We start from the raw sequence: 23,528 nt of genomic DNA, 5'->3' as shown, positions 1-23,528 counted from the left end.
TAAAAAGGGAAGAAAGGAAAGAAGGAAGGAAGGAGGAAGGGAGGGAGGGAGGGAGGGAGGGAGGGAGGGAGGGAGGGAGGGAGGGAGGGAGAGATAGAGAAGGAGAGGGAAGGAGAGAGGAAGGAGGAGGCCAGCCTTCATTCTTGAAGTAGTTTACAAATGTCAAATGTTTTAGGACACCTCTATTTCTTCATATGTTCATTTCCCTCTCATTCTACAAAATTATACACATGATCATGTTCAACAAATTTAAATATCCCCTGGAAAAAATACATTTTCCTCTTTTTCAAATCTCACAAAGTCCCTGTCATATAGGTGCAGAGGTTACTGGAATGATACACATGATATAATAAGAACTTCTTTTGAGGACACTGTTACTTAAGAAGGTACTTCCTGGATTCAGCCTAATTTCTTGGTCTTGTCCTGTAGTTCATTGCTGTAATTTGCATTTGTAATATCCCTCAAAAACTCCCATGTTATGGGGTTGGTCATTACTCTAGCACTATTGGAAGACTATAGACACTTTTAAGACACAGGGCCTAGTTGAAGTTTTATGCTGTTGGGCCAGGGCCCTGAGAGGATTATGGGTTATCAGTCTCTTTTTTTTTTTTTCACATTCTAGACATGAGGCAAGTAGCTGCACTCTACACATGCACTTCACCATGTTACATACCTCACTAAGTACTCAGAAGCATGTCAACCAGTTATTGATTTTGACCTCAAAGACTGTAAGCCAAACTAAACCTTTGTCTCCTATGAGCCAATTATCTTGGGTATTTTGTTAAAGTAATGAATAGTTGACCAACACACTCATAGACTTGTTACATAATACAAAAGCTACCATAGTTATAATTAGAAATCATGAAAGTATCTGGAGGAGACAAATATTTTCAGGGATTTTATGTGTATCGGTTCCATGCTCATAGACAAGTCAGTTATTATTAACTAAAGAGATCTCCATTCTGTATGATAATTAATATAGTTTTTTTTTTTCATTTTGTCTTTTACTCTTGTTGTTGAGATGAAGTAGAGCCTTAGTCTTGAAGAGTTTATAGTTACTTGGCAGATGAAGGTACACTGATAAAAAGTGCCCTGATTAATCTATGGTGATTGTGCCTCCTAGAGCACTGGGTCAGAGACAGTCATACCAACAGTCCCTGGCTGAGTGCCCAGTGAGCAGATTTCTCTCCAACTCTGTGGTGGTGCTAATGCAGGACAAGTTGATATCATTGCATTCATTCCTTTTAGAGGGTGAAAACAATAATCTTCAATGCAAGAAGAAAAGTAAAAGGAAGTAAGCTTTCTCCAGCCATCAGGCAAGGCTGAGATCAGAACTGTAGAAAAAACACAGATACAGTTCAGCCCAGTGAAATAGATGTGCTAGTCCAACAACCTGTGGTAAGAAGGCCATTCTTCCATGGCTAGAAAAGAAGTGTCATTTACTCTGTATTCAAAATATGTTCTAGAATCCAGTTTGAATTCACTGAAACTATGTCCACCACTTCATGGCCGAGCTCTAAGGGGCAACTGGAAAACTGTAATTGAAGTAGCATTTGCTGTGTGGTTGGCATTGCTTCACAGCAAGCTCTCTGGATTCTCTACATTTTCCTATCCATGATCAGGTGGATGCCCTATCTCCCTGTTATACAAACAAAGAAAGAAATAAAGGGTTAGTCCCCCCTTTTCCCTACCACTCCTGATTGATTTGAATCAAGAATTATACATTCTTTCTGAATGTCATGATGTCACATACCCACATCTCCCATTCTAGTCTTCCTGTCCTGGAACCCTGACTCATTCTAGACTCATGACTGCTGAGTCTTCTCAATCACCAGCCCAGAAAAGCCAGTATCTCATTCTTCTCCAAGGTACACTGAAGTTGCCATGTTTTCAGTTTTGCAGGGGCTACAGCACTTTGCTCAACTACTTTCCCTCTTTGTAGGGCCACTTTGTTGGGCCCACTTGGCCTTGGTTTGGGTCTTGAAGACAAACCTGAGCCTGGCTTGATTTTTGAGACCTGTCACTTGAGAACGACTCAGCATGACCTAATGACCTGAATGAGACTGCCTCTGCCTAGTTACTGCTGATGTGTAAATTTCTTATAGGCCCCACTAGATCACCCCACATTTCTCATCATCTCACTCCACCCCATAAGTAATCTCACTCCATACCCCTATCCCCCCACCTTCTTGCCCTGTCGGTATAAGCAAATTGCTACCACATTAAAGGAAGTTCCTGCTTCTACAAGACTCCTGACCTGGTGTGGTTCTTCTCAGGTCGGGTCGCCCAAGAGACCTGGCAGGTTGGGCTTCTCTCCTCCCAGCTACCTGCCAACAAAGAGCCAACACCTCTTAATCATGCATTTGATCAAATTCCACACCAGCTCTTGAAAAAAATCTTTCTTTCTTTTTTTTTTTCTCAAAAATTTTTGGTTATTTTTATTAGATATTTTCTTTATTTACATTTCGAATGATATCCCCTTTCCTGGTTTCCCATCAAAAACCCCCCTATCCTCTCATTCATCCCCCTGCTCACCAATTCACCCACCCCCACTTCCCTGTCCTGGCATTCCCCTACATTTGGGCATCAAGCCTTCACAGGACCAAGGGCCTCTTCTCCCACTGATGACTAACAAGGCCATCCTCTGGTACATATGCAGCTGGAGCCATGGGTCCTTCCATGTGTACTCTTCGGTTGGTGGTTTAGTCCTTGGGAACTCTGTGGGTACTGGTTGGTTCATATTGTTGTTCCTCCGATGGGGCTGCAAAACCCTTCAGCTCCTTGAGTACCCTCTCTAGCACTTTCAATGGGAACCCTGTGCTCAGTCCAATGGTTGGCTGAAAGCATCCACCTCTGTATTTATCAGGCACTAGCAGAGCCTCCCAGGAGACCCCTATATCAACCTCTGGTCAGCAAGTACTTCTTAGCATCCACAATAAGTGTCTGGATTTGGTGACTGTGTATGGGATGGACCCCCAGGTGGGACAGTCTCTGGATGGGCTTTCCTTCAGTCTCTGCTCCACACTTTATCTCCTTCCATGGGTATTTCCTTCCCCATTCTAAGAAGAACCAAAGTATCCACACTTTGGTCTTCCTCTTCTTGAGCTTCATGTGGTCTGTATCTTGGGTATTCTGAGCTTCTGAGCTAATATCCTTTTATCAGTGAGTGCATACCATGTGTGTTCTTTTGTGATTGTGTTACCTCACTTGGGATGATATTTTCTAGTTCCAGCTATTTGCCTAAGAATTTCATAAATTCATTGTTTTTAATAACTGAGTAGTACTCTATTGTGTAAATGTACCACATTTTCTGAATCCATTCCTCTGTTGAGGGACATCTGGGTTCTTTCCAGCTTCTGGCTATTATAACTAAGGCTGCTATGAACATAATGGAGCATGTGCCCTTATTACATATTGGAACATCTTCAGCATATGTGCCTAGAAGTGGTATTGCTGGAGTCTCAGGTAGTACTATGTCCAATTTTCTGAGGAACCGCCATACTGATTTCCAGTTTGCAATCCCACCAGCAATGGAGGAATAATCCTCTTTCTCTACATCCTTGCTAACATCTGCTGTCACCTGAATTTTTGATCTTATCCATTCTGACTGGTGTGATTTGCATATCCCTGATGACTAAGGATGATGAACATTTCTTCACGTGTTTCTCAGCCATTCAATATGAGAATTCTTTGTGTAGCTCTGTACTCCATTTTTTAAATAGGGTTATTTGTTTCTCTAGAAATACCTTGGTGTGACTCTAACTGAAAAAATCTTTCTTGATCACTACAATGAATCAAATCAAGGTTTCCTTGTATTCTGTACTCTCAAAGACCATATAAACCATGCTCCAAATTTTACCTTCTCTGAAATGTCATCTGTGTCAGTTTTTGTCAAATGTCTACATGAAGCTCTATATGCCAGAAATTATGAGAAATTATTTTAATTGTGTCATATTAATAAAGTCTCAAAACAACCTCAAGTGCACAAGTGTTAGTGTCCTGTTTTTTGATGAGAAAATTGATCTGTCTGAAAGCCCTTAGCCACACAGTTATGATCTGTCATTATGGACAAGGGTTTACCATTCACATAGGAGTTCCATGCCCTTTCCACTGTAATGTCCTGCAAATGTCTTGACAAAAAGGAGCATGACTAAGACCTCCTTAGATTCTACCAGTGCTGACATAGTGTGGATTCTCAACATATAGATTTACTAATAGATTTGTTGCAACTTATATTTTATAATAAGAAAATTCAGTCAACTAGAGAACCCCAGTATATTTAGCATCTTTAGATAAAATGAACATCTCAGACATAGAGGAAAATAGATTTGTCCATTAATGGAAAGGAGGAAGTCTCAGAAATGACACATGGTCAGTGACGCTTCAGTATGTCTAATTACCCTTTCTCTCCTCACCTCTGAGTTGGGGGTTAGGGTCTGACCCATGGCCTGTATTTATACTCAAAGAAGATAGCCACAGCAAGCCTGAGGGCACACATGGGTCTGCTCTTTGGTATTCAGTTCTCCACAAAAGCCTTCCATCACTCTGCTCCAATATAATTAGCTGTTCCCAATGGCCCCTGGTACCAAGCAGTGACCTGGTAGGCAACTGCTGTGCCAGAGGGAAGTAGTGGAAGGTTTTGCTTCACATGGGCTTCTGTGGATGTAGAAAAGTCTTCACTGTAACCAGGTTAGGATCAGGGGAATTGAGCATCTGAGATTCCTTAGAACACTGAAGACAGTTATGGCTTGCTGTAAAGTTCAAGAAGTTCATATCTGCACAGCCAGTGATTAAGGGAAATTTTCATAAACCGCAGAGGGTCTGTGAAGATTCTGGCTACTAAGAATGTCAGTCTCTATGATGAAAGATAACTGAAGTCAGGTTAAAGAATAATGTTTGCATCTTAACTGTGTGGGTTCAAGAAGCTGTACCTCACTAGAGTTAGCTAATATTATGCAAGCTTTGAAAAAGAAAGATGTTTTTGTGACTAGGATAACCTAGCAAGAATAAAAAGTCTGATTTGATGAAAAGCCTCTGGTAAAATTAGAACCTGCTTCTGTGCTTGTTCAAGGAAAATGGAAACTAATGAAAGAGAAAAGAGTAGCAAAGGAATCTTGCAAAAAACCCTGATGAGATGGCAATCTAGAATTCAATGGGGTTGATTTTGTCTTTCTCTGTGATTTCATCAGCTTCTTTCTCCTTCCTCCTACGTCTTTTTCTTTCTGTCTCTCTCAAACAGAGATGCATGACTTCTTTCTCAGTAAATTCATGAGAGAGTCATTTTAGAGATGTGCATATAAGCATTCGAAGAAGAGACTCTGGCTTTCAGCAATAGGGATGCTTCATGCATCTACAACATATCAACAAACAGGTACATGGTACACCTAATTCAAAAGGCAGGCTGTGTGTGGAAAAGGACAGCTTCTGACTTTAGGTAGGTTTTAAGAATCTAGATACACAGATGGCATTTGTCCTGAGATAACATAATTTTTATACTGTTTATTAAATCAAGAATCAGGACCAAAATTTGGAAGGGGGATCAGAGACACTCTCGAGCTTAAAGTAGAAGAGCAGAAAGGGGCTGCCAACCACAGAAGACTAAAGGGATGCGCAAAGGGCACAGGTGCTATTAAGGTCAACTAAGAGATAATGAATTTGAATTAACACCCCATGCCCTTGTTCACTAAACCTAATGTGTGCCCTGCCCTGTGATCTGCAGTCTCTGGAGTACAGGTCAAAATGAGCTGTACTCCAATCAAGACTGTAAAGCCAGAACTGAGTATACAAGCATTAGATTCAAGATAAAGGTGACCTGTTGAAGTGTGAATCCTAAATGCTTAGAAAGATGCTTTTGGTTACCACTGAACCACCTAGACTTCACTACACTACAATGTGCCTATCTCTGAGGATTCATGCCTTATCCCTATATAAGTCTGGAATAATAATTCAGTAACTATGTCCACAAGTCAAGAGCTTTCTCGGTCTCTGAGGACCATTCTTCTTCTTGGCAGTTAAAGCCTAGCTCCTTGGGAAAGGTGTGGACTATTGAAACTTCCCCATGGTATAGGTATGAGCGTGTGATAACTGTAGACCAGAAACATTGAACACAATACTTACCCTTTAGTAGAATGAAATCTCCATTCTGTAGGTACTAATCAAATGGCCTAGAATAAATCATAGGCCCTCGAAGTCTTGATTTCTATGAATGTGAAAAGGGCATCCCATGCCTAGGCACTAGCTTCCCTGTGCGAGTTCTTCATCTGTGTTCTCAGAGCCATCTCCTGCGTGTTCTGTATCTTGTTCAACACTGCAGGGCCTCAGCCTGCTAACTGTTGACTCTGATGTCTACCAGGGAAAGTGCTGGTGTGAAAGTTTCACACAGGGTGAAATTTCTGCTCCAGTGTATTAGTCACTTTTTTTTTTTAGTCATGTGATACCATGACCAAACCAACTTGTAAAGGGTTTATTTTGGTTTACAACTCCAGAGGGATAAGAGACCATTATGGCAGGAAGGTATTGCAGCAGTTAAGTATGGCCCAGGGTAGATTTTTTTTTTCTTTTCTTTTTTTTTTTTTTTTTTTGAGACAGGGTTTCTCTGTGTAGCCCTGGCTGTCCTGGAACTCACTCTGTAGACCAGGCTGGCCTTGAACTCAGAAATCTGCCTGCTTCTGCCTCCCAAGGGCTGGGATTAAAGGCGTGTGCCACCACCACCCAGCTCCAGGGTAGATCTTAAGAGGTTACATCTACTACCTCAGATAAGAAGTACAGAAAGAGAACAGGAGGTAGCTTGATACTTGTAATCTCAAAGCTGGCCTCTGATGGTATACTTTATCCAGAAAATCTACACAATCTAAATCACCTCTGATAGTGCCACCAACTGGGGACCAAATGTTCACACACCTAAGATTCTGGAAGACATACGCAGTTCTAACCACCAGCCTCGTTGCTCTTTTCTTGGGCACTGTTCTTAGAACTGACTGGGCTTTCTCTTGTTCTGGTTCTCCACGTGCTCTTGGAATCTACCCTATTCATTTTCCTGATGCCCTGATGGTGCCTGATTATTTTGCATTGTCAGTGTTAAGACTCCCCTGTCCTCAGTTCTATGGTTCCTCAAGTCCTACCTGGGAAGACACCTTAGAATTGTCATAAGGGAAAGTGATTATTTCTGAAACATCAAATAGAACCTCAGATAAGCTATGAAGTATGCATGGATTTGCCAAATGTGTATGGATACAAAGGGAATACCAGGCTTTAATTAGCTCCTCTATCCTTACTCACATACACTCTACAGGACCTTTTTTTTTTTTCTTTTTTTCTGTCAATATACACCTATGTGTACCTGTTGAGGATAATGTTAGGTAACATTTTTAAACTAATGTTTTATCTCTCTGATGCTCACAAATCTGCCGTGACAAGCTGATCCTGCATAAGGCCTATGGCTGAACGAAAGCCTGGTGTGCCCTGTATGTGTTAAGGGCAGTTTGTGAGAGGACCCTGCATCCAGGTCCTCGGCCGAGCAGTCCATCCTTGTACTGACTGGTGCTTCTTCACACAGCTCTGAGCCCATGTGAGCTATGACAGTTTCCAGCTAGGTTTTCTTGGCTACAGTGCAAACATCTCCATGTTCACCTAGAGAGTTAAGAGCATTGTACTGCCCTGCTACTGTAGACGTGTCTTTGTGTCCCCTTTGACTAGATGTACAGTTAACATCCCCTTTGCCCTTAGCACTCATAGCCCGCCAACTATCCTTAATTCTCAGGACAGACATTCCTTTCTTCCTCCCCTTCTTCTTTTCCTTCTCTTCTTCTTCCTTTTATTACTATTTTTTTTCCAAAGGGAGTCTTCTTCTGTAGTCCAGGTTGACTAGAACTGCAATTATCCATCAGCCTCAGCCATCTAATTATCACAATTGTAAGCATCTACACCTACACCCACTTACACTACTCATCTTGAGAGATCTGGGCTACTGCTGCAAATCTCCTTTGTGACATCATTAGCATGATGTCCAGCCTCATTAGAGCGTAGTGTCCCCACTTAAGAACTCTCCTTAGCAGAAGTAGGCACATGCATGCATTTGAAAGTGACGGGCAGCATGAGACAATAACTTCAACCATCCAGACTTCTGGGTTGGGGGATTATAAGCAGCAATGGGAGGATGAGATTTGTGACCACATAGGACACCCAGAGCCTCTGGAGTGTGCAAGGTCCCCAAGTTATCCTTGTCCTGCTTCTGATGCCTGTCAAAACCCCAAGGCTAGCAAGATTTTAGTTTCGCTGAAAACTATAGTTAGACTAACGTGTGCCTGTTACAGTTCACTTGAAAATGAAAAAGGATGACAATTTTTCTTTTGTCCTCTTTACCTGACTTAATGAAGGCCTCTGGCCTGGCCATGTTTGACCTGAGTTTTATGCGGTGAGGCCTGAACATCAGTGATAGCAACTGTCATTGCTGGCAAAGTGTGGAGAATTGGAGACACACTTAAATTTGACAGTAAAATCAAATCTGAAGCTAAGTGGGAACTGCCAAGCCAGAATGCTTAATAGCTCTCACCCCTTAATATACTGTTTCTGATTCACCAGTAAGGGTTCATAAGAAAGTAAAGACTTCACTCTTTTAGTAATTAACTTTTTAAAATCTTTTATATTTTTCCTTTATGTTACTTTTCTTATGTAGACTCCTGACCTCCAAAGTTTGTTTCAAAAGTATTTTTTTTTTCTTGGTAAGTGCTGCCAGTTATTTGTGAACCCAATACCTCGCACTTCCCCCCATCCTCTGATTCCCTTCTTCTCCGGTGGGAAAATAGTAAGCACGCGTTCTAAAGTCAGTGGCTGAATGTTCCTGTTGGTTTTCCTTGAAAAGATTTCAAAAATCTTACATCATATCTAACAAAAACCAAAGCCAGAGAGCTGGTGGGTGTTCAACCCGGAGTTCTGTGCTTGTCCAGATGAAGAAACCTGAGAGCGTCTGCAGACTCATCACGCAGACGGCACAGGAATGGGCCAGAGCAGGTGTGAGGGGGTGGAACCGTTTCCTTTCTTGGTTCAGCCGTGTTTTCTTATTTGATGATCTGTGGCAAAGCTTCCTATAGTCTTCTCTTCTCAGCATACTATTTCTTTTTCTATTTCCTTTCTCCCTTCTTTCTTTCCTTTCTGGTTGCTTCTGTTTGTGACATCTGCGATAATCACAGTGGTATCGTTGCTTTGGCAGTTTCGGGAGTCAGAAGTGGGCTATAATGGAAGAGTTCATTACCAGGATCACTTGGTTCTCTGATTACAGGGGCAAGGTGAAATATTTCCCCTTACCAAAAAGCTCCTGCACAACCATTTTCGAAGTTCCCCACTTTCCACTCCTTTTTCATTCGAACCCCGATGAGCTTGTCAGCAAAATTAAAGGTATGTCATTCACATGCTGCCTGCATTGCAAAGGACTATAAACCTGCCAACCTCTTTGATGAAATAAAAGGGTTTTATTTATGATTCATGTAGGAATATGAGGTTATTTTTATTCCGTCAGTACACTAATAATCAGACGAGGGCTCGGGAAATGAGGAGCCCACTGACAGGGAAGGCTCTGATAAAGGGGAACCCTCTAGGGTGTTTGCCCCTCTTTGTAATCTTTTTTCCTAGTGTGAGGTTATGAGCGTGGCAGAGTGTGAGCCAGCTATAAGGCTTGGCTGCAGGAACAAAGACCGTTGCAATCTGGCAGCACTTGGGATGCCGTCCGATGAAGGGGGTGGGGGAGCAGTCCCTTCTACAGGGAAAAAAAGTTTTTGCTCCGGCCTCAGGTTAGCAATTTGGAGTCTCCTAGTTTCCTGTGATGTCTTCAGTTCAAAAGATAGCCTATCCTTCAGCCTGCACTCCTACTGGGCATTCTAGCTAAAGTTAAATAAAATAATAATAATGTAAAAAGATAAGTAAGAGAGAAAGAAAGAAAGAAAGAAAGAAAGAAAGAAAGAAAGAAAGAAAGAAAGAAAGAAAGAAAGAAAGGCAAATTGGCCAGTTTCCTTCCACAAGCTTTAACCATTTGTTCCTATAGCCCAATGTCCTTGATTAAGGTGATTTGACTAAAGGCAAACAAATGTGGCTGAGTACATTTCAAAGGACAACCTTGCCTTGTTATTTCAAATGCTCCCATAATTTGGGGGCTCGTTTCATCTTTGTTCCTGCTCTAGGAAGTACTTGGAAGTTATTTTAATTCAAGTTGGGGGTAAATTCTCATTCTTACCCATTACTCCCATTGAGATGACCTCAAGCGATTCTGAATACAAAGTCATCGCAGCGTGAACTGGGCAGCAGTAAGGCCTGTGATTTGTTCAGCAGTGACATCTTGGCAGAGAAACACAAAGCCAGACAATCTACTGAGGATGAAGGGCAAGGGAGTTCACTGGAGGAAGGAAAAATAATACTAATCCTTTATTCAGGAAGCAGAGAGTAAAAGGAGGTGCCTTTTTCTCTCTCTCTCCTAAAGTTAAGGAAGTGAGAAGTGCTTTCCTTATAGCCCTACCAGGTCAGACAGGCGGGGGGGGGGGGGGGGGGGGAAGGGGTCCTAGTGATAGATGCCTTGCCATAACTCAGTGACTGTGAAGTGTGCTTACAGGCACTTTTACTTGTCATCTTTATCTGGAGAAGACAAGGCTGTCTGGAAAAGCAGATGTCCCTTCTGGTCCTTTAGAATCCAACCTTCTGTCCCCAGAACCTGCCTTTTCACCCTTCAGAACTGTGTATGTGTGTGTGTGTTTGCACCATGGACTGAAACCTGCTTTGAGTTACATCAGAAGATTCTTGCAGGTTAATCTAATCCCTAGGGGTATATCTGCAAAGCAAAAACCCTGACTGTGCCTCTACTATAGGGTGCCTATAGTAGAGTCTAGGGCATTTCATTCTATGATGCAAACATTGACTTCACCCAGGAAAGGCCTTCTCGAACATACAGTCCAATTTCCCTTCACCCTTTAGTACTGAAAAATAAGAGAAAAATATCTGCCTTGGTAACAAGACAATCACAATCATCCTTTTAGAGGTTCTTTCTCCCTCGGATCTCACCCATGCTCCATCCCCGTTTTCAGTACAGAATCTGATCAGGTGACCACTGGTTTGAAAGAAGTGATGTTTGGAAGTGCCCTTGATTGAAAGCCGGCATTCTTGTTCCTGTGAACAGCCACACTTAGCAGTAGAGTTAGCAAGCAACCTCACCAGAATCATCTGTCTAGAATAAGATCGTCTAGTCCCTTGCTTGGATGCTGTAGCTGCAAATGAGCCCTTGGTTGTAAGTATTTGAGAAAGAATAAAGCTTGATACAGAGGCAAGCCATTTGAAGTGTGAAATTCTATGTTCATAAACACACTTTGTAGCAACATGTGCCAAAGCACTAACAAAGAACTTGGTTCTGGAAATGACTTTTTGATATCTACAAGGACCTTTTTCTCTTGTCACTTCATAGATGGGAAATTATTGGGAAAGGGGAAGCCAAACAACATCACCATGCTGTGCTTACGGCCATAGCAGACTTCCAGCAGCGAAATACATGGCCAAGATGGCACTGCCAGACAAAGCAAGAGACTTACGGCATAGCCATATTCTAGAATGATCAAGATAGGGAAACTAGAGATCCTTCCTAAGGCTGTGTGTCTTTAAAATTCTTAAGACATGTGTTTCCTTATTCATGTGTTTAGTGTATGTGCATATGAATGGTGTGTGAGTGTGGAGTGTGGGTGATGGGCTGGAGTAAGCTCTCTCCGTATACCACGTGGGACCTTTGGATGAAACTCAGGTTGCTAAACTTGGAGAAAACCACCTTTATATGGTGGGTCTTTTCACGGAGACACAGGGATTTGTATTGAACTTACACAGCAATGAAGAGTCCTTCTGTTAGTAGCTATGAACTAAACAAATAAACAAACAAAACCAGAATGTTTCTTTTATGGAGCCCGGAGAGATGGATCAGTGGTAAAGTGTGCTGCTGCTCTTGCACAGGACCCAAAGTCAGTTCCCAGCACCCATCTCAGGTGTATCACAACCACCTGTACCTCCAGCTACAGGGCAATCCTAGAGTATAATCTCTGGGGCAGCTACTCTCACACACACATATGCACTTGCACATAATCCACATAATTACAAGCTAGTAAGATTAAATCTTTGAAAAAAAAATATTGGAGTAATTAGTCATTAAATTAAACATGTATCCAGTTCCAAATCATGATCTTCATATTCAGCCTCTCTTGCCAGGGCAAAGCCTGGGATACAAGAAGTAGCACTGTGCCTTTATTTCCTGCAGCTAGAGAACGCATCTCTCATCCCAGCCTCTGTGCCTGGAGATAGAGTGGGTAACTGCTCCTCTAGCCCAGATTACCTTCTCATGGAGCAGCAAGGTTCATTATACCCCCTTTATCAGCAGTGAGGTTTACAGCTGAAACCATAAGAGATCCGTGTGAAACATGAGCCAAGAGAGAGGTACTGAGTCTCGCCAGTAATAAGCCCTCTTCAGGGATCCAGCATTAGTGAGATTCAGGGGATCATGGAGCACAGGGGGATCATTTTTACATGATTATTCTAAATTCTTAAACCAGAGGCTTAAGAGAGCGGCTTCCCACAAAGCAGCCGTGGGAATTGTTGAATGATCACTACAACACATGCAGTGGGTTTAGCCACTCCAGGTAGCTCCAAGTGCGGTTCCCCAGCAGGTACTCAGCTACGTGCTTTCCAGGGGAAAAGTGGAGGAGGGGGAGGAAGGGCTATCCTGAGGAAAGGTTTTCTCACTCTGTCAGCCTTGGGCACTCCTCATTAGCAGAGTTGGCAGCTCCTCCCTCTTCCTTCCTCCACTGTAAGATTTGCTTGGCTTCTCACCAGTCTGGTGTTTTTGCATTCTCTGCAGATTACCACTTGTCCATAAAAAGGACTGAACTTACTGTGTGTGTTCTCCTGGACAGACTGTGGAGGAGGGCTTAGAACGACCTGCCAAATACAGGCTTCAGTTCTCAGCACTCATCTTTCCATTTCCAGAAATAATGCTTAGCTTTAGAGGAAAAAATACTGATTCTATTTCCTGCCTTTCTTTGACCCAAACTTCCAAATCCTCTTGTATTCTATTCAGAAGAGAACTTTACCATTTATCCATGACTTCCTTATCCCAGACAGTCAAGGAGTCCAATGGTTCAGAGCAATGGCTATCAGCTTTTAGTTACAACAGGCCAACAGTAACAAAAGGACCTTTGGTTTGGGGAAACCAGATACATCCTTTTATCTATCTCACAATGTGCTAAAGACCTAGAAAATGGATCAAAGTCCATGTATACCTTCACTATCTAAACTCCAGTAAGTTTCTCATCTGATAAGCTGTCTTCAGGGATCTGGCATTATCACGATTCAGTGGATCATGTAGCTCAGGGGATCATTTCGTGAAGGGGTATGATTGAGGTTCATTGTGGAATTAGTAGTCATTTGCTTCTTCAAAAGTCTATGTCATCCCCTCCCATTGAGAGACTGAGAAGTAGAATCTGGCTGCATTCATGTCTTCTCCAACAATAAGGACTCTTGGCACAGCCTGGGCTAAACTACACTACAGGCTAAATGATATGATGGGGATGCAATTTGGACATTTTCAAATACTTCTGTTCTCACATTTATTTGAAAAAAAATTTCAAAGTGTTTGGATCATATTATATATAAATATTTAAACTGCCATGTACTGAATCATCTTCCTTCCACACCCACAGTTTGAAGTAATAACTGCAAATATAGTCATATTGAAGGAGATAAAATAAAATGAGGTCAGAGAGCAGGGTCTGGCGTTCTTTCACAAAGGCATGGAGATACTAGAGTTCTCTTTCTCTGTACATTACCAAGCAAAGATAAAGAAGAGTGCTTCACTGACGACCATCTCAGCTTCTCGAACATGGACATCCATTCTCCAGAGGTGTGGGACATTACATTTGTTCCCAGTATCTCTTCAATCATTCTGGTAGCTTGATAAAGGCAAACACCTAAGAGTTCTGTTAGATACGTGTCAAAACAGTGCCAGCGCCAGGAGTCAAATGTGCATGTGTGACCTTGGCTGATGTTAGGAGTTGAATTCCAGTGTGTGCATGTGGTTCTGTGTGTGCTGATGTCTCATGTGCATGTGAGTCTTCCTGTGCTGTTGTCATGCTACAGTTTGGGGTATGGGGAATATTGGAGTATGTTCCAATTTTGAGAAATAAACAAAGACTTGATGTTCAATATTGTGTACCCCTCTGCTTGTTGATCTATCCAAGGTAAGAATGCCCATGGCATTTAATGGGAAGAGAAGGGAAACCTGTTTATAAAAAAGTCAAAAAGCTCAAAATAAACCACAAGAGGAAGTCTGTGGATATATCCACATGAAGAGATGGTATGCTTTTTTTGTCTCACAAATCCTGCATATGTGTATAACATGAGAGCGATTCAGACCTGTTCTCTCATAAAAATTAAGAGCAATGTTTACTTTTAAGAACAGATTGGTGGTATGGAAAATAAAGCTAACATTCTACATAAGACAATTCACATGAATCTGAGATTTAGGTGTAAGAACAAACTATAAAACACTATAAGAAAACTTTAGTACCTATTCATATGGTTTTGAAGTAGGTAAAATATTTTCAATGTGAAATTGAAATTTTTTAAATTATTTTTTTATGTGTGTTTATTTTCTTTTGCTATTTTGTATCTTCTTAAAAGTTAGTGATACAAGCTCTGAGCCACCTTGGGCACAAACTTGACAGGCTGTCCCATGGTCCCCAGAGGACTCTCCACACTCCAGGCACCCTAGCACACCCAGGATCTTAGAATCATGGGTGAGTGGGATGCAATATCTGTTCCAAAACAATCATGAGGGGCCTGTGCCAGCAGGAGCAGGGACACAGAAAATCTGCCCGACCAGCGACTCAGGTTCCTTCTGGTCTGCTCCAGCTCTGGGCCATCTTGGGCACAAACTCAGAGGACTGTACAACAGTAGCCAGAGGACTCTACATGCCCCAGGTGCCTTAACACGCCCAGGATCTTAGGATCACTGGTGACTGGAATGCAACATCTGTCCCAACACAACTGGGAGTGTCTGAGGCCAGCAGGAGCAGGGACACAAAAGCCTGACCTGACCAGCAGTGAAGGTTCCTTCTGGTCGTCTCTGGGCTACCTTGGTTTTGAACATAGCAGACAGCCCCACAGTCCCCAGAGGAGATACCACTTCTAGGTGCTCTAACACACCCAGCATATTAGGATTCCAGGATTCCAGGATCCCAGGAGCTTGGTCAGACCAGAATCTCAGGGTCTCAGAGGAAGCTAGACTGTCAAGAACTGTGACATACACAGATTCTCAGCATCAAAGGATCCCAGAATCACAGGATCAGAAAGAAAGTTGGACTCTGAGGAGTTCTGACTGAACTGGGATTACAGGAAGGACAGGCTCCAATCAAATATATTGAAGGCAACAAGCACTTGAGATAACCAGATGGCAGGAGGCAAGGGTAAGAAGAGAAACAATAGAAACCAAGGTTACTGGGAATCATCAAAACAAAACTCTCCCATCATAGCAAGTCCTGGATACACCATCACACCAGAAAAGCAAGATATGGATCTAAAGTCACTTCTCATGATGATGATTGAGGAGTATTAGAAAGAAAGAAATAACTCCCTTAAAGAAATACAGGAAAACATATCCAAACAGGTGAAAGAATTGAACAAATCTCTGCAGGATCTAAAAATGGAAGTAGAAACAATAAAGAAATCACAAAGGAAGACCACTCTGGAAATAGAAAACCTAGGAAAGAAGTCAGGAGCCATTGATGCAAGGATAACCAACAGAATACAAGAGATAGAACAGAGAATTTCAGGTGCATAAGATACCATAGAAAACACTGATACAACATTCAAGGTAAATGCAAAATGCAAAAAGTTCCTAAACCAAAACATCCAGGAAATCCAGGACACAATGAGAAGACCAAACCTAAGGATAATAGGCATAGAAGAGAAAGAAGACTCTTAAAGGCCAACTTAAAGGGCCAGTAAATGTTTTCAACAAAATTATAGAAGAAAACTTCCCCAACATAAAGAAAGACATGCCCATGAACATACAATAAGCCTACAGAAATCCAAATAGACTAGACCAGAAAACAAATTCCTCCCAACACATAGTAATCAGAACATCAAATGCAAAAACAAAGGAAGAATATTAAAAGCAATAAGGGAAAAATATCAAGTAACATATAAAGGCAGACCTATCAAAATTACATCTGACTTCTCATCAGACTATGAAAGCCAGAAGATCCTGGGCAGATGTCATACAGACCTAAGAGAACACAAATGCCAGCCCAGGCTACTATACCCAACAAAACTCTCAATTACCATAGATGGAGAAAGCAAGGTATTCCATGACAAAACCAAATTTACACAATATCTTTTTACAAATCCAGCCCTTCAGAGGATAATAAAGGGAAAATTCCAACACAAACAGGGAAAAAAAGCTTGAGAAAAAGCAAGAAAGTAATCTTTCAACAAACCTAAAGAAGATAACCACATGAACAGAATTCCAACTCTAACAACAAAAATAACAGGAAGCAACAACGACTTTTCCTTCATATGTCTTAACATTAATGGAGTCAATTCCCCAATAAAAAGATGTAGATTAAAAGACTGGTTATGTAAACAGGACCCAACTTTTTGCTGCATACAGGAAACCGACCTCAGGGACAAAGAGAGATACTACCTTAGAGTAAAAGGCTGGAAAACAATATTCCAAAGAAGTAGTCCCAAGAAACAAGCTGGAGTAGCGATTCTAATATCAAATAAAATCAACTTTAAAACTAAAGTTCTCAAAAGAGATAAGGAGAGTCACTTCATATTCATCAAAGGTAAAATTTATCAAGATGAACTCTCAATTCTGAACATCAATGCTCCAAATGCAAGGGAATCCACATTCACTAAAGAAACTTGGCTAAAACTCAAAGCACACATTACACTTCACACAATAATAGTGGGAGACTTCAACATCCCACTAGCATCAATCTACAGATCCTGGAAACAGAAACTAAACAGAGACAGCGAAACTAACGTAAGTTATGAAACACAAGGATTTAACAGATATCTATAGAACATTTCAACCTAAAACAAAAGGGTATATCTTCTTCTCAGCACCTCATGGTACCTTCTCCAAAACTGATCATGAAGTCGGTCACCAAACAGGCCTCAACATATACAAATATATTGAAATAATCCCATGCACCCTATCAGATCACCATGGACTAAGGCTGATCTTCAATAACAACATAAATAATAGAAAGCCCACATACACGTGGAAGCTGAACAACAGTCTACTCAATGATAACTTGATCAAGGAAGAAATTAAGAAATAAACTAAAGACTTTTTAGAGATTAATTAAAACAAAGTCACAACATACCCAAACTTATGGGATGCAATGAAAGCAGTCCTAAGAGGAAAACTCATAGCTCTGAGTGCCTCCAAAAAGAAACTGGAGTGAGCATACATTAGCAGCTTGACAGCACATCTAAAAGCTCTAGAACAAAAGGAATCAAATTCCCCAAAGAGAAGTAGAAGGCAGGAAATAATCAAACTCAGGGCTGAAATCAACCTAGTGGAAACAGAAAGAACTATACAAAGAATCAACCAAACCAGGAGTTGGTTCTTTGAGAAAATCAACAAGATAGATAAGCCCTTAGCCAGACTAACTAGAAGGCACAGGAACAGTATCCTAATTAGCAAAATCAGAAATGAAAAGGGAGATATAACAAGAGAACCTGAGGAAATCCAAAAAAATCATCAGATCCTACCATAAAAGCCTATACTCAACAAAACTGGAAAACCTGGATGAAATGGATAATTTTATAGACAGATATCAGGTATTAAAGTTAAATCAGGATCAGATTAGAGATCTAAACACTTCCATATCACCTAAAGAAATAGAAACAGCCATTAATAGTTTCCCAATTAAAAAAAAAAAAAACCCAGGACCAGATGGGTTTAGTGCAGAATTCTATCAAACCTTCAAAGAAGACCTAATTCCAATACTCCTCAAACTATTCCACAAAACAGAAACAGAAGGTACTCTACCCAATTCATTCTATGAAGCTACAATTACTCTGATACCTAAACTTCAAAAATACCCAACAAAGAAAGAGAACTTCTGACCAATTTCTCTTATGAATATTGATGCAAAAATACTCAATAAAATTCTCACAAAGCGAATCCAAAACACATCAAATGATTATCCATCATGATCAAGTAGGCTTCATCCCAGGGATGCAAGGATGATTCAATATACGGAAATCCATCAATGTAATCCACTATATAAACAAACTCAAAGACAAAAAAAAAACACATGATCACCTTATTAGTTGCTGAGAAAGCATTTGTCAAAGTCCAACACCCCTTCATGATAAAAGTTTTGGAAAGATCTCCTGATTCAAGGCCCATACCTAAACATAATAAAAGCAATATACAGTAAACCAGTACCCAACATCAAACCAAATGGTGAGAAACTGGTATCTCTACCTATTCAATATAGTACTAGAAGTCTCTGAAAAAAGAATTCGAAGAAGGTCTCAGAAGATGGAAAGATCTCACATGGATTGGCAGTATTAATATCCTCAAAATGGCTATCTTGCCAAAAGAAATCTACAGATTCAATGCAATCTTTCTCCATCTAACCTCTCAGCATCTCTTTAGAAAAGTGAGGAAACACACCCCTGCAAATATGGATATCTAATTTTAAATTTGAAGACCCAGATATGATCCCACACATCTATTGTCACTTGATCATTGACAAAGGATCTCAAACCATCCAGTGGAAAAAAGACAGCATTTTCAGCAAATGGTGCTGCCTCGAATGGAGGTTATCATGTAGAAGAATGCGAATTCATCCATTCTTATGTCCTTGTACAAAGCTCAAGTCTAAGTGGATCAAAGAACTCCATATAAAACCAGAGACACTGAAACTTATAGAGGAGAAAGTGGGGAAGAGCCTCGAAGATATGGGCCCAGGGGAAAATTCCTGAACAGAACAGCAATGACTAGTGCTGTAAGATCAAGAATGGACAAATGAGACCTCATAAAAATGCAAAACTTCTGTAAGGCAAAAGACACTGTCAATAAGACAAAAAGGCCACTAACAGATTGGGAAAGGATCTTTACCAATCCTAAATCAGATAGGGGACTAATATCTAATATATATTAAAAACTCAATAAAATGCACTCCAGAAAATCAAATAACCCTATTAAAAAATGGACTACAGAGTTCAACAAAGAATTCTCAAATGAGTAATACAGAATGGCTGAGAAGCACCTGAAAAAATGTTCAATATCCTTAATAATAAGAGAAATGCAAATCAAAACAACCCTGAGATTCCACCTCACACCAGTCAGAATGGCTAAGATCAAAAACTCAGGTGACAGCAGATGCTGACAAGGATGTGGAGAAAGAGGAACACTCCTCCATTGTCAGTGGGATTGCAAGCTGATACAGACACTCTGGAAATCAGTCTGGCGGTTCCTCAGAAAATTGGACATAGTACTACTGGAGGACCCAGCAATACCTCTCCTGGGCATATATCCAGAAGATGTTCCAACTTGTAATAAGGACACATGCTCCACTATGTTCATAGCAGCCTTCTTTTTAATACCCAGAAGCTAGAAAGAACCCAGAGGTCCCTCAACAGAGGAATGGACACAGAAAATATGGTACATTTATACAATGGAGTCCTACTTACTCAGCAATTAAAACCAATGAACTTATAAAATTCTTAGGCAAATGGATGTATCAGGAGGATATCATTCTGATGAGGCAACCCAATCACAAAAGAACTCACATGGTATGTACTCGCTGATAAGTGGATATTAGCCCAGAAACTTAGAATACCCAGGATACAATTTGCAAAACACATGAAACTCAAGAAGAAAGAAGACCAAAGTGTGGATACTTTGTTCCTCCTTGGAATGGGGAACAAAATACCCATGGAAGGAGTTACAGAGGCAAAATTTGGAGCAGAGACAGAAGGAAGGACCATCCAGAGACTGCCCTACTTGGAGATCCATCCCATAAACAACCATCAAACCCAGACACTATGGTAGATGCCAACAAGAGCTTGTGGAACTGTCTCCTGTGAGGCTCTGCCAGTGCCTGGCAAATGCAGAAGGAGATGCTCACAATCATCCATTGGACAGAACACAAGGTCCCCAATGAAGGAGCTAGAGAAAGTACCCAAGGTGCTGAAGGGGTTTGAAGCCCCATAGGAGGAACATCAATATGAACTAACCAGTACCCCCAGAGCTCCTTGGAACTAAACCACCAATCAAAGAAAACACATAGTGGAATTTGTGGCTCTAACTGTATATGTAGCAGAGGGTGACCTAGTCCGTCATCAATGGGGGAAGAGGCCCTAGATCCTGTGAAGGATCTATGCCCCAGTATAGGGGAATGCCAGGACTGGGAATGGGAATGTTGGGGAGCAGGGTGAGGGGGGAGGGTTATAGGGGATTTTCGGAGAGGAAACTGGAGGAAGGGGATAACATTTGAAATGTAAATAAAGAAAATATCTAATTAAAAAGAAGTTAGTGATACCTACATCATAATAAAATTGGGCCATTAAAATAACTATGATAGTTTTAATTGTCTGGAAATATGTTTACAAACTAGTTGTCAACAGGGTATCATTATATAATATGTCTAATTGTATATCAAACAAAGTATTAATATTTTGTGTAGTCCACAAAATGCTAAGTGTTGTTATGAAGAGTTCAGTTACTAAAGAAAAATAAATGATGGTGTGATAAAAATCTGAATAAGTAGTTGAAATCAGAATCTTAAGTGGAAAACATACAGTAAAAACAGAAGAAAGTTTCATTCTTTCTACAACTCGGATACCTGCTCACAAGAACAATAAAAATAGTGTCCTATATCAGAGCATATGGGAATAGGTTATTTTAAAATTAAAATATCCATATTTGCAGGGCTGTGTTTTCTTACTTTTCTAAAGAGATGCTGAGAGGTTAGATGAAGAAATACTCCTTGCAGATATATGACAATTTATCAGAACCTTAAACCTTGTGACTTTGGAAATCTACCATGAAGAGTTTGTCCTTTGGAAATAATTGAGCAAGTAGGCACAGGTACAGAAACATTCCCAAGTGTGCTCACAAGCTAGAGTCACTGGGGAGAGAGGTCATGAGTGGAATAGCCACACATCTACTGAATTAATCATTAAACCTAGCAATGACAATAATATGGGTTGGCTTGCAAACCAAGACACACATGACATGTTGATAAGAAAAAAAAAGCTTATAGAGAATTCTGCATATAAGTTTATATATTATGTTTGTGTATTTGTATGTGTGTAAATTATTGAAGTATATAACTCAAAACTTCAGGTTAATAAAGGTATTCCAAGAATGGCATGGATCGTGTAATTTAGTTTGAATCTATTTGCATTTCTGAATTCTTGGACAACAATCTATTTGTCATGTAAAATAGCAATGATGAAGAGAGTCAGATGAAAGGTCAGAGAACTTACCTGAAGAAATAATGTTGAAATTGAAGGAAGGAGTATGTGACTCAATGGATTCCATGCCCATGACACCATTTGTTCATGTCACCATGATATCATCTGCTCATGACATCATGACACCACCTGCTCATGACATCATCTGCATCATCTCCATTCAGAGATTGTGTCATAGGTACAGATTCTAGAGCCCATCTCAAAATCTTCAAGTCTAAATCTTTGGGCTCCAGCCCAGAATTCACCCTTTGAGCAATTTCCCAGGTGCCCTTTCTTTGTTATGCTGGCAGACATTGGTTAGCTGTCGATATAAACTGAACCCCTTCAATCCCAGTGAAGCTGAATGATGTCCAGTTGCAATGAGGGACAATTACAAAATATGCAGCTTCCTATCAATGCAGTGGCTAGCAGGGACTCACTTAGGTTCCTGTGGGATGCAGCTCAGAACACCCTGTTTGCAAGGAGGAAAGCCCTTTACACCCTTCCTTACCTTTTTCTAGTTTCCCCTTCCACCACTTTTAGATTGCAGAATTTATCCTTACCTCCAAGTCTTTTTTCACATAGTGAATGACCCCAAGCACTTTCAATGGACAAACAAGGCACTTTCCATAGGAAATAAACACCACGGTATGAAGAAAAAGCTACTTAGAAGAGAAGCTTCAAGAATAGCATCAACTCTAAAGCTCGTACAATCTGAGGATGGATTGGAACGGAGGGAGGTGAAGAAAGAAAGGCTTCCAGTTTTCTAGAAGCCAAAAGTAAGTTGTCCAATACTTCTAAGCACAAGCTCGTCATCTGCCAGCCCTCTAGACTTTGATGATAAAATGATAGTCAAAGGCTACGGTTGCCCCCCAGACACCTCAGAGTAGGTCTCTCCTAGCTGGCATTGAATTGCTTTGGTAAATTACCAGCAGGTGGCGCAAGAGTCTCCAAGTCAGTGAACTTCCTCTTCACGTGGCTTCTGCTCTGGGGAGTCTGTCAATAGCCTTCACTCCTTCTTGCAAGCGCCTCTCATAATCCTTACATGGCTTCTCTGTTCTCCGAATAATCACAAGGGAACAGGAAGCGTCTTTAAAACGCGTTTTGTACCTTTTAAATTCTGTTAAATATAAATGTGGAATCAAAGAAACATGCATTAATTATAGAACTGTGTTAAGGAGAAAAGGCGGGTGGATGCCATTACTAGCTCACACAGCAGAAACACAAGCTTTCCTTGTTGGTAAAAGAGGAATAGAGAAAAATTAGCAGAATCCTTTAGGGGTTACTAGCCTTTACCTCCCACGAAAAGGAAGATGGACATGGACTTGGGAAGAAGGCTATTTTGAGAGGAGGGATTAAATAAACCGAGACTGAAACCCTAAAGGAATGGGGGGTCTGTGCTTGGCCAGTGTCAGAGCTGACCTGAGAGAAGCGGTGCTTACATAAGGAGAACCTGCAAAGGCAAATTCCCAGAATGCTGTTTGGGACTGTTTTACACGGAGAACAGGTGGGAAGAGTGGCTTAAGAAAGCACCAGAAAGTCCAGGAGAAGCTGAGCAGATGCTGAGTTAAGGAAGACTTGGGAGCAGATAAGACTAAAGCCCCATTTGTTTGAAACAGAATAAAAACATTATGCATACTGGCTTCGAGGGTCCCAGGCAGCTGTAGCAGAGGAACGGCATAAAAATAGACTGAGAGAAACCTGAGAATCTGAATATCTGTGTTATATGCAAGAATTCAGATGTAGACAGGAACTTCATCACCCAAGGGTTCAAGTTCTGACATAAAGAAAGCTCACGTCGTCATATAGATATGCAGCTAGCCTTGTTTGGGACATGTGCATATGCCTGATAAAAACTGAAAAGGATTCTCTTGTCTTATGTAACAGAGATCTGAAGAACTATTAGAACTAACTCATCAGACAGACTGTAGACCTGGGAAGAATAAACATGCTTTTCCTTGAGCCCCTCTCCCATTTGGGAAACTCACACACACACACACACACACACACACACACACACACACACACGA

At 41.0% G+C, this 23,528-nt stretch overlaps 1 long non-coding RNA gene across 1 annotated transcript; it reads right to left on the bottom strand.

Moving 5' to 3' along the window:
- Positions 1-599: 599 nt before the first annotated feature.
- On the bottom strand, positions 600-22,723 carry Gm12069 (predicted gene 12069). Its single transcript, NR_166816.1, has 3 exons — positions 22,428-22,723; positions 2,258-2,327; positions 600-1,639 (listed from the first exon to the last, which is right to left on the bottom strand). It is a non-coding gene; the product is annotated as a predicted gene 12069 (long non-coding RNA).
- Between the last annotated feature and the right edge of the window lie 805 nt (positions 22,724-23,528).

This window comes from Mus musculus, chromosome 11 (assembly GCF_000001635.26).
Source record: "Mus musculus strain C57BL/6J chromosome 11, GRCm38.p6 C57BL/6J".
In the NCBI taxonomy this organism is placed as follows: domain Eukaryota; kingdom Metazoa; phylum Chordata; class Mammalia; order Rodentia; family Muridae; genus Mus; species Mus musculus.
This window is presented reverse-complemented; position numbering and strand designations above follow the sequence as displayed.